This window comes from Alligator mississippiensis, chromosome 11 (assembly GCF_030867095.1).
Source record: "Alligator mississippiensis isolate rAllMis1 chromosome 11, rAllMis1, whole genome shotgun sequence".
NCBI classification, from domain to species: Eukaryota; Metazoa; Chordata; order Crocodylia; family Alligatoridae; genus Alligator; species Alligator mississippiensis.
In genome coordinates, this window is record NC_081834.1 from 30,494,650 (window position 1) to 30,518,852 (window position 24,203).

Genomic DNA, 24,203 nt, shown 5'->3' on the forward strand with positions numbered 1-24,203 from the left:
GTCCAAACTCCACCAGCTTGACCATCACTAGGTCACTGTGGGTACATCCATAGGCAACGTATGGGGGGGGGGAGCACATGCCCCCCTGACATTGGCCGCCGCTGAAGCTGCTGCCAACTTCTGCGGGCAATTGCCATTCCTCCTCCCCACCCCCGCTGATGTGGTTTCACTGGCGGCTGCAGGCAATCCTCGCTCACCGGCTACCACTCGCCCCCCCACCCCCACACACACACTGCTAACACCACTGCAGCCACCTGCAGGCAGTCCCCATGCAGCCCACCCTTGCTGCCAACATCACTGCAGCCACCTACGAGTGGTCCCTGCTCGCTGCTGCCACGCCCCTGCCAGTGCTGCTGCTGCCTGCGGGGGCCCCAGCCTCCGGGGGCATGTGTTATTCATAGGTATATCTACATGAGATGTTTACTGCAGTTGCCTAATTAGGTCCGCAGTAAACATCTGGGCATCTACATGTGCAGCCCTATTAAGCCGCAGGAAACTAAGAAACTCCACAGCAGTAAATACAAATACTATCCTGCTGTGGAGTTTTTGTGTGTGCAGCAGTGCATGTGTAGATGCTGACCTGGCTGGCTGGGGCATGAAGGTACTTCAGTGCAATGGCAGCCTGCCAGCTAGTCCTGTACTGGAGCACCTGGCAGCCCTTCTCAGCATATTGAACTAGGTTGGAGCAGCCTGAGGCTAGCAGGCTGACCCACCCTCCCTGCACCCGGGACTCCCTGCCAGCTGAGGCTGCTCCAACCTGGCTCAGTGTGTTGTGGTCCTGAGTGCATGTTCAAACAGCACATGTTCAAACAGTGCATGTTCAAATGAACTCCAGTGCAATATGTGCAATAAGTTTGTTACTTCACTTTAATTGCATGTGTAGATGTACCCTATGTTTGGGAAAGCAACAAATTGATTTACAGGTCACCTCCTCAAGGAACCATGATAGTTGAAGCAAATAGACATTTACAAAAAGCAATCACTACTTTATCTAGCACAGGAAGTATGCAGTTTATAAACAAAATTATAACTACCTATACACATTTATGTGCTTCTGTTTCCTCACTACTTTTGAGTACTCTTTGTGGTAAGGAGAATATCTTCTGAGGAGGCCCAGATCCTCCCCTCCTTTACAATACGTCCTTCTAATCATGGAGTTTCTTTTTCCAGCACAATTCTTTTTCTTCCTCAGCTGGTCCTGCACTTAAGCCAGCCCTCTGTTATGAAGTCACGCCCTTCTCTTCCTCTTCTCTGCCCAAGGCACTGTGCTTGTGAGTAGCTTTTCTGAGTTCCTTCCTTGCCAAGTCTTCCAGGCCATGTAGCTTTTAAGACCAAGTATAAACCCCTAATTTCTTTGTTTTTCTGAAAAAATTCCACTGCTTCAAGTCACCGCTCTGCAGACAAACTTGGCTGAATTGACTTGCCCGGGCATCATCTTCAACTTCATCATCCGAATGTTGTCCCTTTTGAATGAGAAATGTAAGTATGTAACACCTCTTTCTGTTTTTGTACTGTTAAGTCTGATTAGGATCCTCCTTGCCTGAAGGCAGGGGTGGCCAATTTGTGGCACACATGCAACACGTGGCACAGACAGTGTCTGTATAAAACACATGGCAGATTGGGGAGGGAGCAGCAAACACAGCAGGAGATAGGACAGGGAGCAGAAAGCAAAGTAACAGATCTGGCAGAAGCAGGTTGGAGTGATATTCCAGGCGGGTGTGGCATGCTTGCCAAAATTTTTTGCTCCCACTGCCTCTAAGGTGTCCATCTTACTCAAGGCACCAGACTTTTAGTTCAGTTCTGAACCCACTACCCAGGAGTGAAATCATCAAAGTCACTGCCAGGATATTGAAGCTGCTGTCATAAAGTCTTAGGGCAACTGGTCAAAACACAAAACCCATTGAAAAAATTGCACAGAACATCGATGCAAATCCAAACAAGCACTAGTAACTATGCATGGACATGCAATAGTGTAGGCCACTGGTTCTCAACCTTTTTAGACTTGAGGCACCCCTGGATACACTCAAGGCACCTCTTGGAAAATATTGGCTGTTAATTTTCACTCGTTTTTGACTGCAGAAAAATAATAGAGCAATTTTTCTGTTGCAAAGAACTCAGAAAGATTACAACTATGGGTTTCTGTTTGAAATCCCTGGGTTTATCTTGTGAATCATATGTTTGCACACCTAACAGTGCTAACGTTGTGTGTAACCTCATGGCACTGTTGAAAGAATCTTAAGGCACCCTAGGGTGCCATGGCATCCGGACCGAGAATCACTGGTATAGATCCTCAAATAACTGTTTTGCTTTCAAAGGATATAAAGAATCACAAAATGAAACAGCATTTAAAAATCTACTAACATCCTCACCCAGCTTTGCGCTGCTCATTATGCTGTAGTTCAGACATTTGTGCAGAGGTGTTGGGGAGGTGCCAGCAGACATTCAGATACCATGGTGATGAGCTCAGTAGAAAAAGGAAGGAAGACAGAAGGGCAGAATGGTCAAAGGACTGCAGAGGGCAAGTTTATAAGATTTTGCCCCTTCTTGCTCCTTCTATGGATGATGGTAATAAAGTATCACTTTATTCAGAATGTTTCTGCTCAGAATACGTAAGTATTTTGTAAACTTTGTACCCCTAAACAGGAAACATCAGCCATTTTTTTAAAGATGTCATTAGTGCCTGTAGGTTTACAGCTCTGGCCTTTCTCTCTCTCTCTCTCTGGTGCAGTGCTGAAATAGTCAGTAGCTCTTTGTAAACTGGGCCTAATGATCCTCTTTTGCCCCACAGGATGATTGTGGAGTTTAATTATTGCGCAGAAAGGTTCTCTAGAAGGGCAAAGCAATATTAGCCATAGTTTCCTGTTGCTGTGCATACAGATTAGAACCCTCTACAGAAATGTACCATAAATCTAACTCTGGACACATGTCAATTTAAAGACGGAGGTTGCTGTCAAAGGAGGTGTGAGGTTATGCCTGGTATTCCATCAGGCCTTTAACCCATGCAGAATCTCAACAGTGAAAGAAATCATACTGTACAAAACCAATAATACACTGTACTTGAGAGACCCAAAAACCAACAACAGTATCAGAGCACTGGCTGAAAAAGGAAAAAGGTGACAGGATTCTTCCTAACTCCAGCCAAAAAATAAGCTCTGTTTATGTGGCATGTTGATCACAAGAAAATATGCAGATGTTTAACATATGCTCATATGTATCCTCTGCTGCCCGCCCAAGGCTTGGTTCCTTTCTCTTGGGTTCCAGAAGCAACACTAGCTCACTATGCTGTTTTTCCTTCTTGTGAAGTTTGTCCATCCCACTGAGCCTGTTGAACTTGAGAGACAGAAATGGGGAAGTATGACTTGGATGTCACACTGGGTTCTGTGATATACCTTGGTTTGTGGATGGGTGCTCTCATAAACAGTAGATTGTGCAGCTCTTCACACCACGGTCCTCTCTCTCCTTTGTTATACGCTTCGATGAACAATGAAACAGTTAACCATGTTGACATTTCCAGTATCATCACTGGACATCTGAGTTGGCATCCACTGAGATGTACACAGTAGGTCACAGAGTTATTGTTTCAGGTCCTGCAAATGCAGCCAGACATCACCACATCAGTTAGCCTTGAAAACATGAAACGAGGGTACCTCAGCAACCAAAACAGCTAGAGACTCTCATTAATTTTTGTGCAGTAAGCTTAGACTTTGTAGAACAAAGAAATGCCAGTCACCATGCCAGCTCACTCCAAGCCCTGAATGTAATCAGATTTTACATGTTCAGCGTGTTGTACAACTTCTCATCATTCCAGCCCCTCCACCCCCACAAAGCAGACAAAGAGTATTTTAGTAACCCCATTTTACAGATGGGAAAAATCAGACACAAAGACTCAAAATCAAAGGTATTTTAGGCACCTAATTGTACCAGGAGCCACCTGTAAATTAGCTGGGTCCATTTGAATTACTTCTGATCCCCACTAAGTGATTAAGATCAGAATCTAACCTACAGTGCTGATGTGACTATCTCAAGGCTACACAGCAGTTTGGTGACAACTCTGGCCCAGTTTTTCAGCTGTGTCCTGCTTCTTTTTGATGGGAGAGTACAAGGGAGCTGATCCAGGTCCCACTGTCCTGGGGCAAGGTCCATACCAGCTTTACCCTGGCTTTGCCCTACATTAGAGCAGAAATGGTTCTGGTTTACACCAGTTAATTTGGCATGGCATGCCCTGATCCCTTTCCACACCAATTTATGCCACAGGTTGTAGGGGAAGTGGTACAGGAACTGGGTACACATACTCCTTGGTTGCAATCTATCTCAGGACTGCGCCTTTAATAAATTAGTGTAGAAGGCCTCATGTCCATTGGAAATAATGCTGATTCTTTTATACAAGCTTCTGGATTAACATTAGTAGAGCAACTATCCTGTGCTTTCATTATATGTCCTTCCCTGTACCCCTTACAGTGACTACCACCACATCCTTAGACCTACTGCATCCCTTAAAGGTATTAGGACACTGATGAACTAGTAGTAACAATATGTCAGTCATATACCTGTCAAACCACAGTAGCTATGTGACTAACCATTTTAAGCATATAATACTCATAAATACAACATTATACATGTAATCAAGTGCATTTGGAAAGTTAGCCTCTTTATTTGTAAAGGTAAAGGGAGATATTACAGTTGTCTAAGCAGACATTTTGAAGCATGAGGTGTCCAATTATTCTTTCCTTTTACTGAAGAAAAATCACTGAAAACTGGGGAGGTATGAGAAAAGCAAATGTAAGGCTGATCTTCAGAAAAGGAAAGAAGAATGATTCTAGTAATTACCACCTTGTAAATAACTAAATAAAATAATGAACACATTTGGAGAGCAAAAACCAACTAAAACAGCTAAAAGAATCAAATCACAAACTGTTATGTTGACATTGGAAGTTTATAAAGAATGGATCTTGCCAGACACATGTCTATGTCTTTTTGATAGATATATATACTCAACTGATGAAAGGAAAGTGACAGAAATATCTTCAGATTTTACTGATCACTTGAGAGACTGACTTAAAAATCTTACTATAAAATTAATTCAGATCAGTTTAGACACAGCTGAGCACCCCCTTGGTACACAGGTGACTACAAGAACAGTTATCAAGATGCTAAAGTAGCAAATTACTGAGTTGAGAGAGGTGTTCAGTACCAAAAGGATCTGTGTTAGGTCTGTGCTCATATTTTTATTAATAATCTAAAAGAGGTAGTGACTGATGAAATGAGAGGAACTTTGAACAGTACTAAAGGCAGATAAATGATGTAAAGGGACAGTGAGCACCGAAAAAAGGAGAAATTAAAAATGCAAATTATTACACATGAGGGGAAATCAATCTAAGGGAGATATAAGGAGTAAAGCCTCATGGGAGTTAGGTGTGGCAGAAGATGGAAAATTAGATGTAACTCTGCAATTTGATATGGCAGCCAAAAGAAAGTCTGTGCAATGTTGGGCGGTAAATACTAGGGCATTACCTCATGACAGTCCCTCTTGAAGTAGCTATTGTGCAACTGCACTTGGTTCTGCATGCAGAGTTATGGATAATTGCAAGAAGTTCAGAGGAGTACCCCACAAATTATACTGGGGCTCGGAAGGACAGACTTCAGAGAGAGACTAAAAGGGTAAAGTGCCATAGATAATAGAACATTGCACCTAGTCAAATGTCACACTTGGCACGTCTACACTTGCATTAATGTGCCATAATTACAGTGCATTAAGTTTAGTACCTGTAATAACAAGTACAAACTTAATGTGCCATAATTGGAGCTATTGCACAGCAGTGCCAGAGCACGCGTTTTACATGACACTAATGCACAATACAATCAGTCTACTGTGCTTCTAACATCTTGTGTAGATGCACCCACTGTGCAGGATTCTCCTTCCTCCCCCTCTGATTCTGGAGCTGGCTGGAGGTCATTCTGGTCCCTGGAACAACACAGAGCAACTTCAGGGCTACTGTAATTTAAAAGGTACACCAGAATGTGGCGAGCACTGCAGCCATACCCTGCTCCCTCTTATCTTAGCCAAGAACTTCCATGCCCTACACAGGAGGTTGTCAGGGAGGTGGCACAGGGTGAATCAAGGTGGCCATGAACTGCTGGAGGACTCCCTTTGGTCAGCTGGCAGAAGTAGATTCTGCAGGGTTGAGGAACTGGCCTCACACGAATATCTTGGTGAAATGATAACTAGGGCTGTGCAAAGCTTTGGTCCCTGATTCAATTCAGTGAAGATTTGGCCCAATTCGGTGGCTGAAACTCTGAATCCAAATCGAATCAGAGGACCCTTTAATCTCTCTGAATCGATTCAGAACCCTCCGAATCGATTTGGAGAGATTCAGACAGATTCGGTGATTCGGACGTAGATACAGCTTTAAATGTTTTTTCTACATACCTCTAGGTAGCAGGGGCTCTGAACACTGCAGTGCTTGGGCAGATGCAGCGTTCCACAGAAGCACGGGGGGCTCCCCAACATGCTCGGCAGCAGACCCGGAAGTGGACCAGAAGCACTTCCAGGTCCACTGGGGAGCGTGCTGGGGGCCCTCCCCGCACCCTTTGGCTCCGCGACTGGTGCCTTCTGGGTCTGGGGGAGCACCCAGGGTCCCCCTGCAGCTGATCGCCAGGCCGGGGGTGTGTGGGAGGCCCCCCTGCATGCTCCCAGGCAGACCCGGAAGTGGACCAGAAGTACTTCTGGTCCATTTCTGGGTTTGCTGTCAAGCACGCTGGAGAGCCCCCCGTGCTGCTGTGGGAGGCTCTATCCGCCCCAGCACCACAGTGATCATGAGCCATTCTGCTACCTCAAGGTATGTAGAAAAAACTTTTAAATCTGTGCCTGTATCCGAATTGCTGATTCACTGAATCAGCATTGGATTGTCAGATTCGGATTCGGCCGAATCGAATTGGGGACAGTGATCCGAATCAACGGATCAAATCACTGTCCCTAATTCAGGCCAAATCTGAATCTGAATCAAATAGGGCCAATATCGCACACTTCTAGTGATAACTACCAAGAAGAAGGGCATGACAGTCTCATGGTATTTGCAGGATATGAACAATGAGCAAGGACAGGAATTATTTAGCCTGGCACAGTGTGGTATGGAGACTAGAGGTGGTATGGGAAGAGAGGACACAACCTAAGGACAGTGCAGCCTGAACGTCAAACCAGAGCCCCCTGACAGAAAGAAGCATTAGTCTATGGGAACCTTGGTGCGCTAATCAGGGGCGATGCGTAGGGGGTGCATGTGGGTGCACATGCACCTCCTGAGTGTGGCAGTGCACCCCCTACATAAAGGCCCGTCACCACCACCGCCGGCAGCATCTGCAGGCGGCCTGCAATCCCCGGTCGGTGCTCACCACCCCACTCCCTCCCCCGCAGCTGACAGTGCTGGCGGTGTCTACAGGAGCTCCCCCGCCTACCGCCGCCGCACTCCTGCCGCCACCATCATGCTCCCACTGCTGCTGTTTCCCCACAGCTGGCGGGGGCACGTGTCATTCATGGTGGTAATGAATGTTCTGTGTAGGCAAAGAGGTGGTCAAATAGTTGGGTTCCAGCTCTTACTACATACTTAACCTATTGCAAAATCCATGTTTTTATGGGGACAAGCCAGGCAGGAAAGGATCAATGTGTAGCAGAGAAAAAATCAGGTTGGCATAGAAAGGAGGAGCTGCCCAGGGATGCCAGGCATCACTATAACCTGAGCTGTATAAGGCTGAGGTTAGGTGTCCACACCCTGCAGATAGTTACAAGAGAATAAGCAGTTAGATCTGATCAAGGAGACTTTAGAAAATGCTCCCAAGCTAACTGAGTCTAGGGCTGAAGCACACTTGGCTACATACTTGTAACCTTAGGTTTGCTCTTGATGGTGCTAACAGTTCTGAAAATAGTAGTGAGAGAAAAAAAAACCTACTGGAATTTTAAACAGCATCCTAGCAAGACTGGCCTTTTAGCATGAACTCATACTGCCACCTGCTGCTTAACATTTTTTGTTGCAGGTAAAGAATAAAGAATGAACTTTTCCAGTGAATCCGGGCTTCAGCGTGAAACATCAAGGTCCAGAGCACTGGCTAGATATATATCACCTTTATTTTATATGACATATGGCTGTGCAGTTGTCTGCAGCCAGTGTGACTTAATATCTTCTTCATTGTTGTGTCTCCAATCCAACCTTTCTATATGGTCTGTTCCCAGTATTCTGCACAGGCCACTGCTTCTGGTGTTAGTATTGCCAGATCTTGTGGGGTGCATTGTGGTGCTACAGGGCATCTCAGGAGATGATCCATGGTTTGCTTCTCCTGACAAACACACTGGTCAGTTGTATAGAGGCCCTGTGATTCCATGAGAAAGTTGCGTCTTCCGAGACCCACTTTAAATTTGTTCAGGCTCCGCCACATATGTCATTTGTAGTTGGAGCCAAATGCTAGCTCCTCGCTGGGGGTAATTCCTCGCTGGTTCCACTCAACAGCTTTGTTACCTAGTTTCTCCCATTCTTTTTGCCGGGGAGTAGTTCTGGCTGATTTTAGTGATATAGTCAATGGTGTGGTAGAGGACAAAAAGCTATTTCTCAATGAGAGACGATGGTGCACTGGTTGATTTCCATATAGCAGGTGGCAGTCATCTGACTCTTGTACCTGCTGGTCAATGGCACCTGCTACTTTCCTCCTGATGTATGGGGGTGCTATACCAGATAGTGTGTATAGGCAGGGAGCGGGGGTGGGTTTCAGGCAGCTTGTTATAATTCTGCATGCATCATTTAGGGCAGCTTCAATATTTTTACTGTGACTTGTGCATTCCCAGGTGGTACAGGCATGTTCAGCCACAGAGAAACAAAGAGCTAAGGCAGTAGTGCATAGGATTGATGGATGTGCTCCCCACTTGGAATTTGCGAGCTTACACAAAATGTTGTTTCGTGTGTTGACTTTGTATTTAATATGTACTTTTTGTAACAAAGTGTACAATATAGTGTTACCCCTAAGTACAGTACCATGCCTAGATTCCTGGCAGCACCAGGCAAACTTTTAGTATCAGGCCCCCTTTCGCCAGAGATAATGATAATCAGATAACAGATTTGGGCCAATACCCTTTCTGTCCGGGCCCCAAGCGGCCGCCCGGTTCCCATGCCTGTGTCCAGCTCTGCCTAAGTAGACCAGGTGTTTCTGCTGTTCGAGACTCTGGTCACCCCAGGTGACATAACTTAGATATATTCAATATACACTCAGTTACATGGGGACTAAAATGGATATAGGCACTTGGGGACTGGAAGCATTACTGTATTTTATTGCATACAACACACCCCCAGAATATAATGCTCACCTTATTTGTGAAAGGCAGAATGAAGAAAAAGTAGCATTAATAAGTTACCTTTTAGTAAGTAACTGAGGGCCTTGTTACACCATACACTGAAGCTACACAAATGTTAATTGACTTAGTGTTGTTCGGCTTAGTGGAGCAGTTGCACATTAAGGCAAAAAAGCTGCTCTGACTGACCCTCACCTGCACGGCTGTGACTTGCCACTAATGACTTGGTGAGCAGGCACTGTGACCTATGCATCTTTGCTCACTCGGACTCAAGAGGGCCCACTGTCTCCTAGGATGCTAGAGGACTTCAACTTGGGCAGAAAAGCTGTGGAGAGTAGCCACAAGTTAATGGAACAGAAGCAAAATTAAGTGGATTAGAGATAATACTGCCCTAGAGTGGCATAACATTAAACCAAATAATGAGTGTTTTAAGCCACTTAAACTGTGTTAACATGCAGCCACTCCAGGGGCTCAGAGCTCCAGAAGCCACCTAAAGTTACCGTGTAACACAGCCCTGAGTAGCAGCAGCTAGGGAGCAGAACCTGCTCATTGCTCTGCTCCCTATGAGTCACATGCACATTTTACTATCACTTTTGCCAATACATTGCAGGAACTGCTCTAATTGTATTTCTCACATATAATGCACACTACGATTTCCAGCAGCTGGGTTGGGGGGAGGGGAGGTGGTGGTGAACGCTATTTAATATGAGGAAATATGGTAATAGCTCTGTCTTCTCTCTCCCAGAAACCTTTTACACACCTTGTGAACAGGGACAAAAGACCCCATTTTTTGCAAGCAACCCTTTAGGTAGCTCTTCAGAGTGAAGAGCTGCCAACAGAAGGAAGGAGAGACATATTTGCATCCTCCTGAATCTTTCTGCAGCATTCAGTATGGTCTTTCACATGTTATCCAGATGCCCAGGGAATACACTGAAATGGTGGAAGTCCTGAGACTGCAGTAACTTGTGCCACCAGCTGAACGGGCCCACAGTTAGGCTCATAACTGTGAAAGGCAGAAAAGTAGCTTAAGGTCACCTTTACCTCTCCCTGTTCCCCTGAACAGAGTATGAATTGGGCACCGCTGAGGAATGAGTCCAAAGTTTACATAGTATAATCAAGCCCAGTCTGCCTCATGACCAATTGGAAGGACTGAGGCAGTTTCTCCTTAAGGCTGTTGTTCACAGGGCCTTTCTGTTCTTCTGCTGGCTGGATAATGCTGACTCTAGAGGTTCTTAGTGATTCCTTTGACCATACCAGTTTGATTAGTTAATGGGATGCTAATTTGTGTGTGTCTTATTGTCTAGTTATTTAGGAATCAGAAAAGCCACCTGAACGATCATTGATTTTTTACTTGTATGCGCTTTATAGAAGCTCAAGCACTTCCAGTGAAGGAGATTAGCCTGTAACATTTTCAAATCCTTTCCATTCATATAAACCATAGCTTTTTGCAAACAAAGCTTTTGGAATAGTACAATGATACACTGGCTGGTAGAGGTGAGCAAATAGTGGACAGATCTGTCTACAAACATTGCTTTGAATTTGAAAGTGGATTGTGACTCAGCTGTACTTTTGTGACCTTTTGCATTTACTTTCCACAAACATTTGAGCTCTTAGGCTTTCAGATCTTTAGCCAGGGAAAAGTGTCATAGATGCACTGGATTCTCTGGAGCAATTGACACTTGTTGGGGATCTACCCTTTGAGTTTAGCAGAAATACATGCAAAACACGACTATTTGGTTTGAAGGCTGTTGTATTTCTTGTGGTAGGGGTGAGCTGTTGTTGCAGCCATGATGATCCAGGAAATCTACAAAAAGGAAGGGTTTTTTTGTTTATTTATTTTATTGGACGGACTCCAATAAAAGATATCACGAAAACTGTTCTATTTGTTGAAAGTCCAATAATCCTTGCCCATGGAAAGCAATGAAAAGGTTCCCAGTGACTTTAATGGACTTTAGATCTAGCCCTGACAACAAAAGCTAATTTCAAATGGTATAGTTCAGTCTACTTCCTTTTTAGTTCCACACAACACCCAGTCCGAGAACAGAAAAAACTGCATGTAACTTGTGACTAATCATCACTGTGAAATTTATAAAGGTATGCTATAAATTGCTTGCAGAACATAGATCTGATCCACAGCTCGCTAAACCAATAGAAGTCTTTCCTACATTCAGAGAGCGCTGGAATAAGCTCTTCTAAAGAACAAAATGTGTATGTTAAAAATACACAACTATTTTCAAATGAATACATGTGAGAACTCCAGAATTCAATAGAAGAGCAATATATGTTGAATTTGTTATTCATTAATCAACTCTTCACTAGGCTTTACTAGTTTATATATGTATGTATAGGGCTCTTGTAGTCATTGAGATAAATTGGCCTACCCAAGATATGTTGTTTGTAGTTAGATACAGAAAAAAAAGTACAGTGGCTTTGGTGTGAACCTTGTGAGGTAAATCTGTAGAATGTCACATTTTATCTTTCAAATTATATTTGCAACATGACTAACATGTTCAGTTGTGCCTCCAGAAATCCAGTTCACAGTTCACAAAAATAACAAGATCGGCTTTAAACACTGCTATTTTTAAATATCACAGGTTTAAAGGTCTTTTTGTTTGCCTTCTAGATTTGAGCTTTCAAAGGACTGTGTTTTCAAGCTTCTCTCTGCACCCATGAGAGGTAAAATTCACCTTTTAAAAAACAAAAGCTGAGATCCAGGTGGAAGTGCAAAACTATAGAGACTGAGGTTTCAAGAAAAATAACTGACTATTTTAAGTGTTGGCAACAATGAATTATTCCTTAAATAAACCAAGGATATGATATGACATTCTGGCTGCTAGCCTTAACCTGAAACAATAAGGTCAAATGCCCTTATTTTCCATAGCCAGTATTTCAGTCAGTTTTTTAAATCAGAGAATCATAGAAAATATAGGGACTGCAGGAGGCAACTAATCCAATTCCCTAATCAAAGCAGGCTAATTTCTGCCTCAACTATCCCAGCTAAGAGTTTGTCTAATTAGCACTTGATGTGGGAAACTGAATTGAAAAAAACCCTATAATTTCCCAATATCTAATTGGCTCTTTTTCAGGTCTCAGAGTAAGAGGAATTAGTGTGATATAACTGAGCATCCTATATCAGGGCCCATCATCAGAACAATAAGGTTATTTCAGTAGGCTCCATCACTTCAGCCCCCATCCAACAAGGAACTTATATATATACTTCACTTTACCCATCTGGATAAATATACACTCTCATTGAATCACTGGGCTTTATGTACACATTTAATGTTAAAAGCCAGTTTTGCTCAACTTTTTTGCTTTAAATTATGATTTAAAGGTTACACTGTCAAGTCTGGCCTGCCTGTTTAACATGGACCCAGATCAACTCCCCAGCTCCTTCTTCTATATGTCAATCTCCCATTCCAACTAGAAAACAATTCTGATACCTCCATGGCATCATTTATACCCTTCCCATCACTTACATGGTCTATGGCAAGGGTGGGCAAAATCTGGCCTGCCAGGCACTTTTATCCAACCTGCAGCTCCTGCCAACAAATTGTACCCTGCTCAGTCCTTCTGCTCATGAGGGTGGGAGCAAGGCACCCATTATACACCCCGCCAACATACCCTATTGCACCTGGCTCCAACCCTTGTGGGCGGAAGGGCCCAGCCCTTCTGCAGTAGCAGCTGGGGACCTGCTTGGCCTCCTTGGTGTCCTACTTGCTCTAGGCAGCAGGTAGGGAAGTGGCAGGGGTGGGGCTGGGGCTGGTGGGGGAGCTGCAGCTGAGTGGGAGCACAGAGCCTGCACCCAGGGGGCAGCAGCAGCACAGAGCTCGGGTGGGTAGTGTGTGAGTGTGTGGTGGGGGGGATGAGCACCCCACCATACCCTTCCCATGGTGTGTAGCCCCCACTGGTGGCAGCTGGAGCAACAGCAACATAGGCACTGCTGGCCAGCGGTGTGCAACTTTGGCCAGCGCTGCACATCATGGCGAGGAGCGCAGCCTGGCTGGAGCACCTTCCTCCAGAAGTGGTTTAGGCACCTACTCGGGACTCTTTCAAGAAATGTTTGGATGCTTATCTTGCTGGGATCCTTTGACCCTAGCTGACTTCCTGCCCCTGGGGCAGGGGGCTGGACTCAATGATCTTCGAGCCTAACATCTATGAATCTATGAATATTGTACAATGTTCCCCATGCACACGTGCAGGTTCCACGCTAGTGTGCCACCGGAGGGAAGCTCCACACGCTAGAGCTGGCTGCCTTCACCACTACCTGCTGTGCAGGTCCCATGACTCTTTAGGGAAGCTGGGGCTGCTTTCCATTTCTGGTGGAGTCCTGGGACCTCTGCAGCAGGGGGCAAGGAAGGCAGCTTGCTCCAGTATGTGAAGCTTCCCTCCAGTGGTGCGCGAGTGCAGAACCTGCACATGCCAGGAGCTACCCGTGCACGCAGGGAGAGCTGCGCGATAGAGGTAGCCCAGCCAGGCTGCGCTCCTTGCTGCAATGTGCAGCACTAGCTGGAGCTGCACGCCACCGGCACCAGCACCTGCACCAGCCATAAGTGCCCTGAGCACCCCTACCAGCTGCTGTTGCTGTTGTCACTGCTGCCAGTAGGGCTGCATGCCATGAGGGAAGTGTGTGTGTGTGGGGGGGGTCCTCCCCCCACCCCACAAACACCACACACCCATGTCCTGTCCCCACAACCCCCCACACACATATACACCCCCCAACATACCATATGCCCCCTCACACACAGCCACACCCCCTCATAAACCCCCTCATACACTCCCCTACACACAATATACAAGACTAAGACTTTATTTATGAGTTATTGTATGCAAACACAAATCATGACAAAATATTTTTTGTAATACAATTAAAGTATGCTGTAGTAGGTATTTGACTTTTAGTGTATGATTTGTTTTTTTTCTGGTTCTAAAATGACAACCCCCGCCTCCCAAAAGGAATATTTCCAGTGGGCAAGGGGAAATACTTCTGGTAGCAAGGTCAGGGGTTAGAGGGCAGGACTTCCGGTCCCAAGATGGCACCCAGGGCGGGAGCAATTTTCAAGGGGTGGAGCTACCCACTCAGCCCTCTAAAGCTCACCAAACCTCATTAAGCAGCCCTCCAGCCAAATAATTGCCCGCCCCTGGTCTATGGCAAGAAACAGAGACTGGAAGGTGGTTTGAGTCAGTTTAAGGCTGAGCTGGGGAGATGCACATTGTTCCTCTCTGCTCCTGCAGACTCCAGGCAAAAAAGATAATTCAGTCTCTGACTATTATTTCACCAGGGACAAAAGCAGCCTGGAGAAGTCCTGGCTGCACAGCTAAAATGGCATTGGCTTACTGGGAACCTGGAGCTGAGAGACTATGGTCAAAGGCTATGGGCTTCTTGTGAAGCCCTTGGCATCCTCTCAAAGCCTTTGCTGTGTGGGGGAAAGCCCTGCCCCCATGTAATCAGATGATATCAGGGGCTTCACCAGCCCAATCTTGTTCACAGCTTCTGTGGCCATGTTCTAGATGTAATTGGCTGCAATAACTCCATTGTCAAAGTCTCACTCCTGGCAAGCTGCCAATAAAAGTATAGCCTGGCACAGCCTGAACCCTCTGAACTGAGCCTTAGCAGCATAATTTCAGCTCTCTACACATGAGAGAATCCATTTTGTGAATGAACTGTGATTAACTTCTGCTCTGTTTGGTCCAAGAACTAGGCAATAACCCCAAGTATAAACAGAGGCATTTCCATCCATGGAGGTGTCTTTTGGAAAAGGAGCCCAAAACAGGTTTGGAAGCTTGGCTTGCAAACCCTGCACTGACTCATGAGGAAATGAATGAGAGGAAATGAGCTCTCAGCCATCCCATGTTAACAGCCTACCCTTTAACTGAAATTACTCCCTCCACTACCCCAGCAGTATGCTGGCAGTTGTGGGGGCACAGTGCCTTGACTTCCTCACACACTGTGGGCATGTTTACACATTCATTAATGCACTATAGTTACTGTGCATTAAGTTTAGTACTTGGATAACCAAGTACTAAATCAATGCACAGTAACTTGCGCTACTGCACAGTAGTGCTGGCACATGGGTTTTTAGTGACGCTTACTGCACAGTAGCATATTAGCATGGGTTTTGCCTGGCATGCTTCTGTGCAGTATTATTAGGCTACTGCACACTCAGTGTCTCATGTAGACTCACCCTGTATGTATTTGTGGCCGCCCCATATAAGTCCTAGACCTCTGGTGCCAACCTAGTGCCAAGAAAATGAGGCCCTTGGGGATGTGAATTTGCTTAGTTGTCCCTTTTAAGTTAGGAAACCACTTTTTTAGCCCAGAATGTCAAAGATAAGGTCCATGGGCCAAATCAGGTCCACAAAGCTGTTACAACTGGCTTGGAAGAATCCTAGAGGGGCCAGGAGTGTTGGGGGCGGGCAGGGGCAGTTAAGTTTGACACCCCTGTTTCAAACTAAACAATTTACTTTAGCAGAGAGGTTAGTACCACTGTGTTTTGAAATGGAGTCTATTGAAAAATCACAAATGTCCCTCACAAAGTCACAGACCAGCAATACCACGAAAGGCTCTTCCCTGGAAAACAGATTTGCTCATTGCAAGATAATTTCATGACGGCTGGACAGTCTCAGCATATGGTTGAGTCCATCATTATTAGCCCAATTATAACTCCTTTTTACATCAGGAGAGCAACTGATGTGCTAATAATATGCTGCCTCTTTGTTCAGTGCTACTGCAACATCCACAGCTGGTGTATGCATACTCATATAATCAATATGGCCCACTAAAGATTTCTAAGTGAGTTAACACTTCCAGGAATAGGTTGGATTTCAGAGCTACTTTATTTACTTACAAAATGCCAGCATTTGTGCCTTTTGTTTCTTTTATTTGTGCAGGTATTCAGTAGTGCTATGCAAAGCTTCAGTCCCCGATTTGATTCGGCAGAGATTTGGTCTTATTTGGTGGCCGAATCTCCGAATCCAAATCGACTCAGGAGACCCTTTAATCTCTATGAATCGAATCGGGACCCTCCGAATTGATTCAGAAAGATTAGGAGATTCAGACATAGACACAGTTTAAAATATTTTTTCTACATACCTCAAGGTAGCAGGTGGCTCATGAACACTGTGATGCTGGGGTGCTTGGAACGTCCCACAGGAGCACGGGGGGCTCCCCAGTATGCTTAGCAGCAGACCTGGAAGTGGACCAGAAGCACTTCTGGTCCACTTCTGGGTCCACTGGGGAGCACGTTGGGGGGGGCGGGCCTGCAGTCCCCGCCAGCATCACGATGTTCATGAGCCACGCCTAGTACCTTGAGGTATGTAGAAAAAATATTTAAAGCTGTGTCTATAGCCGAATCACTGATTCTCCGAATTCGAATCGAATACAGTCTGCCTCACACCCCCCCAGTATTCAGTACAACTGAAGCTGGTAGCACACACTTCAACTAAGAATTACATGAATGATATGCTATTATTTCAATGCAATTTCAGAGAGAGGAGATGACCTTGAGCTTAATACATTGTCTCTGGGCTCAGAAGACCCAGACTAAATTCCTGGCTCTACCACAGACTTCCTTTGTAATCTTGGAAAAGTCACTTAATTTCTATATCTCAACCTTGCTTCTATGAGATGGGGATAAGAAGACTTCCTTTCTTCCAATTTTCTTCTATCTGGTTAACTAGAGTGTATGCTTTTTGGAGCAATGCCCATCTCATTGTGTCTGTATAGTGTCTATCACAGCAGAAACCCAGTTTTGATTAGCACTTTCAATACTACTGTAACCCTGCTACTAAGCTTTCCTTTCTCTGTGGTTCTGAACATACTCTTTTGCCCTTGCTCCCTTCCATCCCTGCAGTACCACTCCTATTCCAGAGAGAGGCCTGTGAACATAGACACGGCCAATTGTCTCAAGCTGCCATGCTGCATAATGGTGCTGTTACACAGATTAATGTCACCAAGATCTGGATTAGGTGATCAAACTAATTTTATACTTTTATAATTAGTTGCATCTATGGTGCATCTTGCTTTTGCCATTTCAGCCCATATAAGTCTCTAAGGTAGTGATTCTCAGCCAGGGTGCCACAGGATCCTTTAAGGGTGCCTTGCCATATTAGCACTATTATGTGCATAGGCAGAGAGAGAAAAAAATATTTGTGGGGGATAAGTGTGTGTGTGCATCCATGCGCCCCATGCTGTGCAGGGAAGTCTGTGGGAGAAAGGGCAGGGGGAGGGGCCATAGGGGGAGGCAGATTGAGGCCCCAGTGATGAGGGAGGAAGTGGGGCACAGGCAGGACCCACTCACCCCAGCACCCTGGTTCTGCCTGTGCCCCGCTCCCTCCCTCACTGCTGGGGCCTCGATCTGCCCCCCCCCCCCCCCCCCCCAGTAGTGAGGGAGGGAGTGGAGCTGGGGCAAAGACAGGCCCTGCACAGCTGGGGCAAGGCATGGGACAGAGCCTCGAGCAGCTTGTCCAGGGGCACCTGACACTGGGAGGGAGTGGTGGCTTCTGCCACTGCACACACCCCAGGAGGGCATGGAGGCCATGTACCTAGGATCTGTGTGTGGGGTGAGGGTGGGCTGAGGGCTGGGGCTGGGCTCTTCCTGGCAGGGGGGTTGGTCCGTGCTGTGCTCAGGCTGGGTGGTGACAGTGCTGGGAGAAGAGGTTGCAAGGGCTATGGCAAATTTTGTGGTGGCTGCAGACCCTCTGTAGCCCCCATTCCAGTGCTGCCACTGACTGCCCTGAGTGCGACCCAGCCCATCCCCCCACCCCGCTGAGAAGAGCCCAGTGTAGCCCCGGCCTGGGCCTGCAGCAGCAGCTCACTCTGCCCTGCACAGATCTGGGGCACGTGCCCCCCATGCCTCCTGAAGTACGTGTAGCAGCAAGAGCAATGCCCCCCAGATGAGCCACTTGTGGCTCAGTCCCGCACCCCGTGGCTTGCCCTGCCCCTGCTGTGCAGCGCCTGCCCCAGCCCCAGCCCCACTCCCTCCCACACCGCTGCATGTGCACCCCTCCCCACCCCTGCTGCGCCCACTGGAAGCCTGCGCCCAGGCTGCCTTGCAGCCCTACCACTGCCCCATGTTTGCGGGGTGGGCTAAGCACCATGAGCCCCCTTTCCGTCATCTATGATTGTGTGTGCAAACACTTAAATGTAATAGACAGGATGAACCCAGAGATTTCAAATAAGAATCCATAGTGTCAAAAACATTCTGACTTGTCACTTTGTTCAGTTTTTTGCAACTATTGCTCTATTCTCTGCAACAGCTGTTCTCTTATTTTTCCATAGTCAAAAAGCAAGTGAAAAACTAAGATCGGCATTTTCCAAAGGGTGCCTAGATTCTAACAAGGAGGTGCGTCCCTAGTCTAAAAAGGTTGAAAATCACTTATCTAAGGGCACATTGACTTTACAGGGCATCTTACATTACACATGCGCTACCTGCCTGGACTTAATAAATTCATAATGTACATCTCTGATTTAGTTAATTTATAAAGTGCGAAACTACCTTGCATTCTCCCTAACTTCAGACAAAATAGCTAACTACCTCTCACCTCTTTTTGATGTAAATTAAGCCAACCAAAGCACTCTTCTGTAAGCAAATTTGCCTCCACCATGCTGGCGCAGCTACATTGGGCATGAATGTCTGATTCTCTCACATCCCTAGCTGACAAAGCAGTTCTGATGCACTGTGGTCCTGCACAGTGTGCAATCATTTAGTGCAGACTGTGTGTGAAATGACACTATCTTGGTTTGGTAACACTGCAAACTCATTTTGCTCAGGTATAAATGACTGTGCAATTCATGGGGCAATGCTGAGTCCTCTCCTTGGCTTTCTTGCTTACAGTGATGGTTCTAGCTGTGATAAGAGTGCTTCTGTCCTTGAAATCAGAAGGTAGATTACAGAAGCCTAAAAATGATGTGCTCATTTTGAGAAGAAGCCCACAAAATGATGGCCTGTTTTGCTAACCACCCTAACCCAGCCTAGGTGCAATGAAGTTCATGAAATTTTGAGCAAAACCTTCCCTCTTCAATACACAGGTAAGGCTTTATAGTCTCAGTGGATTTGGCTGTGTTTTGCTGATAACCCTAACACAGGGCAGCCCTCATTAGACTCATGGCCCTCCTCAGAGGAGGCCAGCTCTTAGTTTCCCCTTGTTTTTTGACTACAGAAAAGTAGTAGAGTAATTCTTCTGTTGCAAAGAACTCAAGCAGACCACAACAGGTCAGAATGTTTTTAACCCTAGATGTTCCTATTTGAAATTTCTGTTTCTCTATGAATCATGTTTGCACACCTCACCGTGCTATTGCATGGCACCCCATGGCATCCTTGAAGGGATCACAAAGTATCCCATGGTGCCATGGTGCCCTGGTTGAGCATCACTGCACTAAGCATGGTTTCCTGCATGTTCACTATATTCTGAAAAGGCCTCCTTGTAACTGGATACACCCTGGGGTTGCTGTAGCACCCCCTTGATGGTTGCCTTAGTCCTGTCCAGCCTTCACTTCTGCCTCTCAAAGTCTTTCTCTGGTGTCTCATCTGCCACGTCTTGTTGTTGTTAATGAAGAAGGGAAGAAGGGAGACTTCCCTTTGGAGGCTACTGAGCCTTAGGTGCTTGTCCTAGTCCTTTCTTTGCTACTTCATGGGCTCGACTTGACCCGCTTGACTTGGGACTCAGACCCTGACACCCAAAGTCTCTCTCTTTCTTTCTGCACCAGACTAATATTGGGTCCCGCCGAAGCCAACTGTTGTCCAGGCTTCAGCCTGTTTGGCCTTAGTCCCTTTTTCTTCCAGCTGAGGTCCCTCAGTCCAGGTCTGCCAACTCGGGCTCTGGCTCTTTGGGCCTCAGCAGAGAGTGCCTGCCACATACCCTGCTCGTGGGCTCCTGTGTCCCTTTGGCCACTCTCAGTCCTCCAGTTCTCAACAATCATAAACACCTGCACAACAGAAATATAAGAAAACTGCTTTCATAAAGTTCTTCCCTTGTCAAAATCCTTTGGAGGAGATAACTGAAGCTTCAGATCACTTTTTTTTTTCATTTTATTTTAAGGACTTTTGGGTGAGGGGTTTAAAAATTAGGTAAGAGAATCAAAATTAATCTTATTAATAAAGGAAAGCTTCAGCTAAAAGGGACATAAAGCCATGTAAAAATCACTCCCTTTTGGAATGTTTTCCATCTACTATTGTTTCTGAGGTTATTCTAACTGAGAGAGATTAGAGGAAACAGTAGCAGCACTCTGCAGATTTTCAGTTTCCCGAAAACTGTTAATCTCTTTCCCTTGTTGGTTGTGGGTTTGTTTGTTTGTTTGTTTGTTTTTTACACAGGAGCAGGGAGGAGCAAAACATTTTTTTAAAAATAGGACACTGTGATTGTAAAACCACCTTAAGTGGCAGGGGGAAACCAGGGCATGTGTAGGATCTGAAACTGCTTTAATTTTGTGAAGCTGATGGGACACAGGCCACTTGAAATCCATTTAACCTTGGAGCACTATAATCTTTCTGTAATGAAAAGTAGGAGTCTGGGTCACCAAACTCTGCAAGTGAGGCAAGGAAACAATTTAATCCCTAATGGTTAGATGAGGGCTGGACTTTCTGACAAGGAAACACTCTCATTTCTTTTGAGCTCAGTGATCATGTTCATTTCCGCTTAGAAACTGTTTCCCATTCTTTAAAAACCTTTAAAAGATCATAAGCTGCTAAATTGAATAATAATGCATGCAGGAGTCTCTTAATATAAGATGCTAGTTTATGTTTTTCTGGTGAAAAAGAAAAGAAAATATGTGTGTGTATTTTAAAGATGGGAAATACAGCACTGTTTTATTTTGTTTTTTTTCCAGACAGGCTCTGGAGTGCTGAGAGTCTTCACTAGCTGCTAATCACTACTATTAATTTTCACCAAACTGGGTTGATTGTTTTTCCATGATACAAAGGCACAATATGACCCCTCTGGAGGTGTGTTTTTTATAGTCAACTGTACTCTCTGCTTAAAGCACCCTGAGTGAATCTGAAGGAGAAAATGCTGCATGGGATTGCTCTTTCCCCTCCTCCCCGACCCCTCCCTCAGTCTATGGAGAAATACCTGTGAATAGTGAAGAGTGGCTGGGAGGTGGAATGAAGGCACATATTGTGTTGTTGCCTTTCTCTCCCAAGCAAGGCACTCACAACCCTTTCCCACATGATTTGAGGTTGTCCAGCTCTCCTCTGGACAGTTTCTGTGGCTTCCAGAAACTCCCACTGTGGAACTTAGGAACTGACATGCTAGTTCAGACCAATGCTCCATCTAGTTCAATATCCTGTGTTCAACAGTTGCCAGTAACAGCTGACTCAATGGAAACAGCAAGAAATCTTGAAGTGGGCAATTATGGAATGACTATGCCATAAAGCCTTTCAGTGCTAACTTACTACCCCTTATAGTTTTGTCAGAAAAACAAGAATCGGAGACTTTTCCTATGGGTTCTCCAGGGTGTTTAGTGCTGTCTAGACTGTATAGGCCTTGGGGCTGAAATCTGCAAGCACCCAAGCACTCTTGATGTTTAATATTAAATAATACCTTCTTCAAAGCAATCACAGTGTCTCAGCTCCTGTTTGCGTACTATGGGCACTTGTACACATGACGCCGAGATGATGTGCAAGTGATGAAAATTTTCCTTTGTGTAGCTTATTGGCATCACACTTTACAGGCAAGCCCTGCTTAACACTCTTGATTGGTGATGGGAAAACTGAGCGTTAAGCGGAACCGTGCTAAGCGAAACCCATTTCCCCATAGGGTTTAATGTAAATAGAAATAATTGGTTACTGCTGCTTCTTGCTGTAGCTTCTCACCATCACCAGTGCCTCTCCCCACCCCTCCACTTGCTTGCTGGCCACTCTGGCCCCATGTGCCAGTCCACGCCCCGCACTCCTGCCAGCTCCTCCAGCCGCTCTGGAACCATGTGCAAGCCCAGGCCCCCTGCTCCTGCTGTCCTGCCCTGGACCCAAGGTTCCCTCTAAGGTGCGCGCGTGTGCAGCCATGCACAAGTAAAAGGCTGGCCACGCACAAACTTAGGCCACACATCCACCTGGATAGGATGGTGACATGATGGTAAGTTCCTCCGAGAGGTGAGGCGAAGGCAGAAGCAGGGGTGGGAGCCTGGCGCGAGCTCTGCCAGGTCCAGGAAACTGCTCCATTCCCCCACCTTGCCTTCGGGAGTGAGGAAGCACATGGCATCAGGGCTGGGGAGTGGAGCACTTCCCTGGAGCTGGCAGAGCCCGTGGAGCAGTTCCCTGGAGCCAGCGGAGCCTGTGCCAGCCCCCAGCCCCAGCTTCCATTCCTGCCTTGCCTCACCTCAGGGAGGAGCTGCTGCCTGCACTGAGTGAGGCTCTGTCAGGTTTGGGGAACTGCTCCATGGGCTCCGGGGAAGTACTCCACTCCCCAGCCCATATGCCACAAGCAGTTCCCCGGAGCTGGCAGAGCCTCACTCAGGGCCCGCAGCGGCTCCTCCCTGAGATGAGGCAAGGCAGGCATGGAGGCTGGGGCTGGCGCAGGCTCTGCTGGCTCCGAGGACCTGCTCCGCAGGCTCTGCTGGCTCTGAGGAAGTGCTCCACTCCCCAGCCCTGATGCCATGTGCCTCCTCGCTCCCTCAGGTGAAGCTGGGGAGCAGAGAAGTGTCCTGGAGCTGGCGCAGCCCATGCCAGGCTCCAGCCCCAAAGCCCCCCAGCCCCGAAGCCCCCTAGTCCCCTGGTCTCCAGGCCCTAGCCCCTGCTGCCTGCCCTGGGTGAGGAGTGAGGAGCTTACCTTTGGTAAGTGTCCCACGCCGCACCGAAGCAGCGCGCTCACGGACCGAAGCGGTGCGCTTGTGGACTGAAGCAGTGTGCTCATGGACCACTACTCCTTAGAGGGAACATTGCCTGGGCCCCTGCTGGCCCTGGCTCTGCAGCACCAGTGCGGGCCCCAAGCTCATGCCCACCTGCCTGCTCAATTGCTGCCACTCACCACTTCTTGCTGCTGCTTCACTGAGTGCTATAACGAAACTGGCTCAGCACTAAGTAAAATGAGGTATAAATTTTAAATGAGCGCTATAGTGAAATAGTGCTAAGTGAAACCGTGTTAAGCGGGGGCTGCCTGTACACATATGCAAACTTTAGGGGTTTTAAATTAATTCTCATAGTTACAAACTAAACCACATCCTGATGTGCCAATTTGCAACTATGCAGCCATTAATTTGTTATGTGTATGTGGTAATTCACTAATTGCATGTACTGAGCTACTTTGTCCACCAGGTGTCACTACAATTTGCAGATATTTGTGTGTAAGGACTGTGTTAGGACACCAGGTATAACTGCAGAACCTGACATGAATCAATCTTCTGCTGATCTCTTTTTATTACTTTATTAAACAAATAATTCAAAGCAACTAATCAGTGCTTGTCATCTCGTATTTCACTTGGTGGGATGGGTGTCCAAAAGGCCCTGAGGTATGTTGCGGGGTTTAAAATCAGGGTAATCCTGGGCTCTTTTGGAGATCAATCAATGTCTGCTATGTATGTGCTCCCTTCTCCATTATCAGGGATAGTGTGGTATCTAGTATACCCTGACCCTCTTAGCACTATTATGCAAATACCACACAGTGAAGCATGCTATTGTCAGTGAAGCATACTAGTCTTCTGCTCTAAGCATTTAACACCTAACAGGAGGTTAATGGGTCTGCAAAGATCCCTTGCTGTTCAGACAGCTGACAATCTTTGCAACAACAGGGGAGGTGATCTCTGGCCCTGTTAGATGTGTTCTGCTCAGAGCAATTAGCACCCGATTGTGAGTATAATTGCACAGCTTAGCAGCAGCTATTTTTTCCAGCCTCCTGCTCCCCACAACTCAGCAATCCGGACCTTAACTCGGCAAAAGGGTTG

At 46.3% G+C, this 24,203-nt stretch overlaps 2 long non-coding RNA genes across 2 annotated transcripts; one reads left to right on the forward strand and one right to left on the reverse strand.

The window, feature by feature from the left end:
• Positions 1-849: 849 nt before the first annotated feature.
• Positions 850-24,203, reverse strand: LOC132243994 (uncharacterized). Its single transcript, XR_009455609.1, has 2 exons — positions 23,093-24,203; positions 850-3,587 (listed from the first exon to the last, which is right to left on the reverse strand). It is a non-coding gene; the product is annotated as an uncharacterized LOC132243994 (long non-coding RNA).
• Positions 1,390-22,484, forward strand: LOC109280682 (uncharacterized). Its single transcript, XR_002087086.2, has 3 exons — positions 1,390-1,479; positions 11,952-12,004; positions 21,156-22,484. It is a non-coding gene; the product is annotated as an uncharacterized LOC109280682 (long non-coding RNA).